The sequence below is a fragment of the Canis lupus genome, chromosome 7 (genome assembly GCF_003254725.2).
Source record: "Canis lupus dingo isolate Sandy chromosome 7, ASM325472v2, whole genome shotgun sequence".
In the NCBI taxonomy this organism is placed as follows: Eukaryota; Metazoa; Chordata; class Mammalia; order Carnivora; family Canidae; genus Canis; species Canis lupus.
In genome coordinates this window covers 46,229,500-46,238,606 of record NC_064249.1, presented here as the reverse complement: position 1 = coordinate 46,238,606, position 9,107 = coordinate 46,229,500, and positions in this window count along the sequence as shown.

Sequence of the window (9,107 nt, the reverse complement as noted above, 5' to 3'; positions counted from 1 at the left end):
TTTAAATCCTTTGTTGTCATTTCAATAATCTTCACAGTATCTCTACCAGGAGTAGATTTTATCTTGAGAAACCACTTTGCTCATCCATAAGAAGCAACTGCTCATCTGTTCAAATTTTATCATGAGATTGCAGCAATACAGTCATATCTTCATACTCCACTTCTAATTCTAGTTCCCTTGCTATTTCCGCTACATCAGCAATTGATTCCTCCAAGACTACGGTCTTGAATCCCTCAAAGTCATCCATAAGGGTTGGAATTAACTTCTTCCAAACCCCTCTTAGTGTTGATATTTTGACCTCTTTCCTCAAATGTTCTTAATGGCATCTAGAATCGTGAATCTTTCCCAGAGGGTTTTCAACTAATTTTGCCCAGAGCCCTCAGAGGAACCACTATTTATGGCAGCAATAGCCTTACAAAAAGTATTTCTTAAATCATAAAACTTGAAAGTTGGAATTACTCCTTGATCCATGGGCTGCAGAATAGGTGTTGTGAGCAGGCATAAAAACAAAACTAATCTATCTCCATCAGAGCTGTCAATGGTGGGCTTAAAATATTCAGTAAACTATGTTGTAAACAGATATGCTATCATCTGGATTTTATTCCATTTATAGAGTACAGGTAGATTATATTAGGCATAATTCTTAAGGACCCTGTGGTTTTCAGAAAGCTAAATGAGCACTGGCTTCCATTTAAAATTGCCTTTAGTCCCTAACAAGAGAGTCAGCCCGTCCTTTGAAGCTTGAAGCCAAGTGTTGACTTCTCCTCTCTAGCTAACATCATCTTCTAGTATAAGCCTGTGTCATCTAAAATGGAAATATTTTTGTTGAAGGTAGCCACCTTCACTAATCAACTAGATTTTTCTAGATAACATGATGCTTCACCTTGCACTAGTACATTATGGAGATGAATTCTTTCCTTAAACCTCATGAACCAAACTCTACTAGCTTCCAATTTTTTTTCTGTAGCTTCCTCACTTCTGTCTCCCTTCATAGAATTGAAGAGCATTAGGGCCTTGCTCTGGGTTAAGTTTTAGCTTAAGGGAATGTTGTATCTAGTTTGATCTCTCCAGACCACTTAAATTTTCTCCAAATCAGCAATAAGGATGTTTCTTTTTCTTATTATTTGTGTGTTCATTGAAGTAACACTTTTAGTTTCCTGCAAGAACTTTTCCTTTGCATACACAATTTGGGAGCTTGGTGCAGAAGGTCTAGCTCTTGGCCTATCCAGACTTTTGACATGCCTTCCTTCCTCAGCTTAATTATTTCTAATGTTTCAATTAAAGTGAGGGGATGTGTGATTCTTCCTTTCACTTGAACAGTTAGAGGCTATTTATTGTAAATTTTTTAATAGCCTAATTTCAATATTGTGTCTCAGAGAGTAGGGAGGCCTAAGGAGACAGACAAAGGTAGAAGAATAGTTAGTTAGTCAGTGGGGTAGTCAGAACATACACAGCATTTGGGGTACCTGGGTGGCTCAGTCAGTTAAGCAGCCAACTCTAGGTTTTGGCTCAGACCAGGATCTCAGTGTCCTGGGATCAAACTCCAAGTCAGGCTGCTCCTTCAGTGGGGAGTGTGCTTGTGGATTCTCTCTCTCCCTTTCCCTCTGCCTCTCTCCCCCATGCTCATGCTCTCCACCACCCCATGAAATAAATAAATATTTTTTAAAAAGAATATACACATTTATAAATCAAATTTGCTATCTTATTTGGCTATAGTTTGTGGCACCCAAAAACAATTACAATAGTAACACCAAACATCACTAGTCACAAATCACCATAACAAATATAATAAGGGAAGACTTTGAAATACTGTAAGAATTAAAAAATTTGACATAGATAGAAAAGGAGCAAATATTAGAAAGATGGTGCCAATAGACTTCCTCGACAAAGGGTTGCCACAAAACTCCAATTTGTAAAAAACGTAGTATCTGAAAAGTGCAATAAAGCAAAGTACAATAAACAAAACATGATTGTATTTAAATTTTTCCAAGTTTATGGAAAATTTAATGATATGATTAATTTAAAACTTAGATAAAAATTAAGTTTACCATATTTGCTTTACCTGTGTATGCACATTTGTGTATAGGTTAAGCCATTTGAGAAAAACGTGAAGATGCTATACTTCTCAAATACTTCAGTGTGCATTTCCTAAAATTAAGAACATTGCAATAACAATATCATACTTAAAGAAAGCAACTTTTTTCAGTGAGCCAGTACCTTGCCCACATTCAGATTTTCCAGTTGTCCACCAAATTTGATTACTTCTTTTTAAAACAATATACACTCCTTTCTTCCTTATTGAGGCAGTAGGACAGTGTTTCTACAAATAATTCTTCTACCTTCCAGAGTTATCTGATTGTTTCCTCATATTACTGCCAATATTTTATTATCTATATTTCTTTAAAATTGCATTTAGGTTTAAAGCCTTGATTCAATTCAGATTAAACATTTTTGACTTTAGAGGGAATGCTGTGAACAACATGTTAGATCACATTCAGGATGCAGATATTAGATTGCCAATTATTAGTGATAGTAAGTTTGATAATTGGTTAAGGGAAAATCATCATCTCTTTCTGTCTAAAAGATATGTATTTTGTTTTGATTTTTACAATTAATAAATAATTGGGGTGAAGCTTTGACATTTTTATAATGTCTTATTTTCCACAAACTTTCACCTGATTATTTTAGCATCCACTGAAGATTCTTATCTGAATCAATTATTTCCTTGGAGTTTGCTGTAAGGTGACTCCAAGTTTTATTATCTATTCAACATGCCTTAGCCAGTATCCTTCTGCAAAGAAAATCTTCTTTTATCAACTCTTGTGGATTGAATGTGTAACCATCCCTCCTAATTCATATGATAAAGTCCTAATCCTCCAGCATAACGGTATTTGGAAAGGGGTCTGTACGAGATACTTAGGGTTAGATGTGATCAGGAGGGTGGGGCCCTCATGATGCGATTAGTGGCCATCAGAAGGGACAACATTTGTGTGGAAGTCATGTAAACACACAGCAAGAGTGTAAGAGCTCTCACCAGAAACAAACCATGTTGGCACCCTGATGCTGGACTTCCAATCTCCAGGTGTGACAAAATAAATTTGCTTTGTTTATGCCACCTAGTCTGTGGTATTTTTTATAGCAGCCTGAGCTAATACATTAACTAAGGGTGAATTATCATTTCTCTTAAGTAGACTCAAAAAATGCTTAATTCCCTTTAATTACCACCACCTTCTACTCCTTCTTCAGCAAGGAGTTGGTATAATAATCACTGCCAATGGTAATGAAATGTCCTTTTTCCTTTTACAATCTCTCTCCCTTTCTCTCTCTCATCTCTATCTTTGACTTATCACTAAATGAAATACATATTCAAGATTATACAGTCAATTATAGACATTCTTTTTATGCAAATCTTCATGCTCAAATTTGCTCATATTGGCCAATGGAAGCCCCTGCAAGCTGGCTTCTCATTCCTTTTGACACACTCTCACTAGGTTCTAGATGCACATTCCAGATGACATTCCAAAGTCAATTTGTATTTTCCCTCTTTCAGATATAATATCAGTAATTTTCTCCAAAATCCCTGATTCCTTTGAGTAAAGAGCCAAGATCTGATTGCTAGATATATTAGTTCTTTGTTGTATTAGTTTGTTTTAAACATCACTGACCTGTACCTACTATACACCAGTAGCACCTTTCCGGTTATGACAACCAAAAATGTCTTTAAACGTTGCCCACTATTTCCTGGAGGGCAAAATCACTACCAGTTGGGAACCACTGGTTTACATGAATGACAGCATTGTTTGAATACTCTGCAGAGACTTGGTTTGTTCCTCTAATAATGTGCACTGAAGGTCAGATCAGCACAGAGATAATCCTCATTGTGTTCCAAGATTTGATGGTATTCTCTTCTGCAGCAGGATCCAGAGCTCCTTTAAATGCCCCCTCCTGCAATTCCTACTGCTGAACAGAGAATAAAATTGTGCATATGTGCTTGTTGAAGTGTGTCTTTAGGATATATTCCTTAAAATAAGATTGCTGAGTAAAAGGGAAAGTACATGTGTAATTTTGTTGTATATTGTGAAATTCTTCACAATATTTGTATCATTTTGTACTCCCTCTAGCATTGTGAGAGAGTACTTGTCTCATAACAGCTTTGTCAAGGCATTTTATTTCCTTGTGGGAGTGGAGATGGAGGAAGCTGGGTAATACTGACTCAACTAATAGATGAGAAGTTTTATTTTCAAATAATCTTCTCAATCTCTCTTATTTAAGTGAAATAGAGGGAAAAATATATTTTATGCATTTAAGAACCTTTTTGTTTTGTTTCACTTTCTGTGAAAATGAACTCCATGCATGTGTTTTTTGTCTATTTTTTTCTACTATGTTTTTGAATTTTATCATTTCTATTTTTTAGGACATTTTATTTTTTAGGGAGATTTTCTTTAATTTTGAGATATTTTCTAATTTGTTATTTGTTTTTGTTTTGTTTTAAAGATTTTATTTATTTATTCATGAGAGACACACAGAGAGAGGCAGAGACATAAACAGAGGGAGAAGCAGGCTCCTTGGGGAGCCTGATGAGGAACTGGATCCCAGGACTCTGGAATCACCATGACCTGAGCCAAAGGGGGGCTCAACCACTGAGCCACACAGGTGCCCCTCTAATTTTTTATTTATTTATGTATGTATTTATTTATTTATTTTAAAGATTTTATTTATTTATTCATGAGAGAGAGAGACAGAGACATAGGCAGAGGGAGAAGCAGGCTCCATGCAGGGAACCCGATGCGGGACTCAATCCTGGGACTCCAGGGTCATGCCCTGGGCAGAAGGCAGGCACCAAACCGCTGAGCCACCCAGGGATCCCCTAATTTGTTATTTATATTTTGACTTTGCTCATGGTGATTTTGCCATGTAATTTCTTATTCCTTTTTTAAATTTTTTTTTTATTGCTTCTGGGTTTGAAACACATAAGAAAAACTTTTTACACTGCAGATTATTACAGAATTCACTTTTTATATTGTACTTGCTTGGTCTTATTTTTTATATTTGAGGTCTATGTGGAATTTATTCAGGTATGGGTATAAGTGTGTAACAAAATTTGTATTGCTAACCTTGTATTTTTAAAACCATTAATCTGAAAGTACATTTTTTATATAGTTATTTGAAATGTCACTGTTATCATATATCTAATTTCCATATATATACATATTGTTCATTTTTCCAGTCTTCTATTCCATTTCATTGATGATAGAGTTTGTTGTCGCTGTTATTCTGATACAACAGTGTTTTACAAAGAAATCTTTTTATAGACTTTAATATATAGTGAGACTATTCATCATTGCACTTCTTCAAGATGTTCCTGGCTAGTCTTATTTATTTTTCTCTATGAACTTTAGAATCAACATTTCTAACACACACACACAAAATTACTCAACATGGCATTTTTAAAATTCAAATCTACTCATGTCTCTCTTTTTTTTTTTTAAGATTTTATTTATTTATTCATGAGAGACACAGAAAGAGAGAGGCAGAGACACAGGCCAAGGGAGAAGCAGGCTCCCTGCCAGGAGCCTGATGTGGGACCTGATCCTGGATCCCAGGATCACGCCCTGGGCCAAAGGCAGACGCTCAACTGCTGAGCCACCCAGGTGTGCCCTACTCATGTCCTTTTTGGAAATGTTTCAATATTTCCTCATATAGGCATTATATAGTTCTTATTAAATATATACCTAGATATTTTATCTTTTCAGTTCTATTATAAATTGAGTCTTAAAATAATAGCTTGACAAAGTAGATTTTATTGAAGTTATTAACTTTGGATTGTTAAAAGATGCCATTTAGAAACCAAAAAGACAAGCCATAGATTGGAGACAATATTCGTAAAACACATCTGATAAAGGACTAGTATCCAAACTAAAGAATTTTGACAACTCAATAATAAGAAATCGTATAATCCAATTAAAGAAAAAAAAAACAGGTAACAGATTCGAACAAACACTTCAATGAAAATGTAAGATTAAGAATGAAAAATACAAATGTGAAAAATGTTCAATATCATTACTTCTTAGTAAATCACAAATTAAAACCACAACAATTAAAACCACAAATTAAAATCTGTGAGAAGGTCTAAAATCAAAAGAAGGCAAAGCCCTTTGCCTTCTCACCCAACTCCAAATGCACAGGGAGGTGCCATCCTGCCATGTTCCCAGAAGGAATACTGAAAATATTTGGTGAACAACACTGACTACAACAGATAGCCTTGAGAGTCTACATGATCACTTCTCTTACTACCACTCAAACCAATTCTAAAACACCTCCTCTCTTGCTTTCTGATCCTCATACTTTCTTTGACTCTCCATATTTTTCATATTGCTTTCAACTGCTGGACTTTTATACATGCAGCTTCCTCTGCTTTAACTTTCCTTCTCTAGATTTGCCCTAGTTCCACCCTACTCATCTGAAGACGCATTGACTCTTAGTTCTTGGCCTAAATTTTCCTTTTCTTTCAGAATGCCCATCACAACAGGAATTTAATATTGATTATAAAATCATGTAATGAATGTCTCTTCAGCACTTCAGCCCATAAAGCTTCACCTGTTCTACCTTTAACATCCCCTATAGTTCTGGCACATTTTAGGTATCCATTCAACATTGTTCAATCACTACATGAATAAATTAATAAACATATTAAAATACTGGTTCACTGTACTTATTACTATGGTCTAGATGTAAATAACACACATGTGAATGAAGTGTGGAAAAAGTGTGGTAATCCAGAAAACTAAGGGCAGAATTTTTAAAGATCTTTTAACTAAAAAAATGTATTAATCTCTTTGGTGGACTTCTAGTTCAAAGCTTGATAGAATGTAAAGAAATGCCACCTTTTCTAACTGAAACAAAGCTATTTTAATTATTGAGAAATGCTAAGATAATTAAAGATATTTCAAATATACTGGCATATCAAATTAAGTTATTATTTTACCTTGTGTTATCTCTAAATCCAATAGTCTCCAGAATCATGGAATTATGGAATGTTCAAATTTGAAAAGACAGACTTTTAAAAAAATCCAACTGACTTATTTTACAGGAAAGGAAAAGTAGAGCTAGTTTCCAGTTTAAAGATGACACTGAGCATATTTCTTCTGATTTCTAGTCGAGTCGTGCTGTTCTTCACTCTTCATTTTAACTTACAGGTCCTATTTTTATCCTCCTGTAATCCATTTCCAATTGTCTTTTTTCAAAGAACATTACTTGTTAGTCAAAACTGGTCTCATGATAGTTTATACCTTACCATCAGGCAAATCATACACAAAATAATTATTCTTTTGTGTGCTCATTTTTCCTTAAATGTTGAAATGGTAATTATTTAATATGTAACTTTGGTCTTTTTAGAGTATTAGAAAATTAGTATCTAATCGATCAATTTCCTTACCATTGCTTCAGAATTCTGGTTCCCAAATGTGGCAAATCTTTTAGGTCACAGATTCCCAGATATATCACCTCAAAAATTCTGAATTCTGAATGTAGTCGATTTTGGATAGCCTCTGGGAAGTCACAATAAAAAAATAATAAAATTTCAAAAAAGTTCTAAGCAATCCAAAAGCACAGCTAGGCTAGGAAATCACTGTCTTAGAGAATTATCAAATTTTTAAAAACTCTAAAACTAAAAAAAAAAAAAAAAAAAAAAAAAAAAACTCTAAAACTAATCTTATGGAACATACCTAGCCCAATCTAAAACAAAAACAAAAAAAACTTCATGATGGATATAGATTATTAGAATAAATGAATTTCCTAAGCCTTTAAGGCCTTACTATTGAAGCGCCCAATTATTTGCACATGCAAAATTTAGTACAAGGTGGATTGGTTGAACCAATAAAATAATCTAGAATGTGAAATGTCTAAGTCTTATATTATTCAGATTTAGAAAGCACCCTTTCTGACATTTCTTTCCGCTGCTTCACAAATGCCATCATCTTTATGACTGTAGCCTTTTTACTTTTCCTTACTGCTATTGCCTTCCTGCAGACTTTATAGCAGCTTTGACAGTCCCCCTCTTGATTCATTTAATCCCCCCTCCTTCTCTCTGCTGTCTTTTTCCTCCATCTATTTTAAGTTACAGAGGAGAGACAAGAAAATCACAGCCTAAAGGCTTTCAGAATTTAACGTTTTCACTCTATGGAATATATGAATCACCCACTTGCACATTCTGAGGTTTAGTTATTTGTTTCTTTTTCCAAAAGAAATTGTTTTTACAGATTGCAAAAACATTAATTTTGATATTGACTCTTTTTTGTGACACACTCCTCATCTGAAATTTCTCTTACTCTCTGGTCAAATTCAAATATATTCACAATATATGGCCAGCAAAACAACATGCAATAAGACTAATATGATACAAAGTCTTCAGTAGATAGCATCTTTGAACTACTGCAGTTATATGAATCTGAGCTTAGTGATTGGCACCAGTACAATCCACTCACAAGCAGGAGTTCAAGACCCCATTCCGGGCTCAGCTCCGGAAAGGAGAAATGCCAGTATAGTTGAATGCCAAGGATATTTTTCCATGTAGGTGCCAGCCAGGCCCTGAAGCTTATGACATCATGAAGGGTATAAACCCTTGCATTATTAGGTGCTGTGCCCTCTTTGGAATTTGCCATTTAGTCATTTTTTTGGAAATTTGTTTCTCAGAAATATATTGGAGGTTGACATAAAAACTGGCCTGAGATGCCTTTTAGTAGTAAGGGCTCCTGGCACTTACAATATCTAACCAGACCAGGAAGAGGATCAAGGTAGAAAGGGCAGGCAGTGGATGGCTAAACCAGCTGCTGACACTTTGGGAAGAAACACATACTTTGCTGAGCTTTCCACTGGATTTTGTTTGCTACTTTTTTCTTTATCAGAGCATTAAGTCATGAAGTTTCATACAAGGGAATCAGGATGGTTGCATTGAGTCCTTACTACTGAGTCCTCATATGCAGTGTAGCCCAGCTTATGTATTCTAAGACCAACATCGCATAGTAATAAGCTATGCATTTTTGTTTTCCTTAAACATTGTCTCTCTTAAACCTGCCTATGATCATGCCAGGTGACTAGACAAGGTTGAG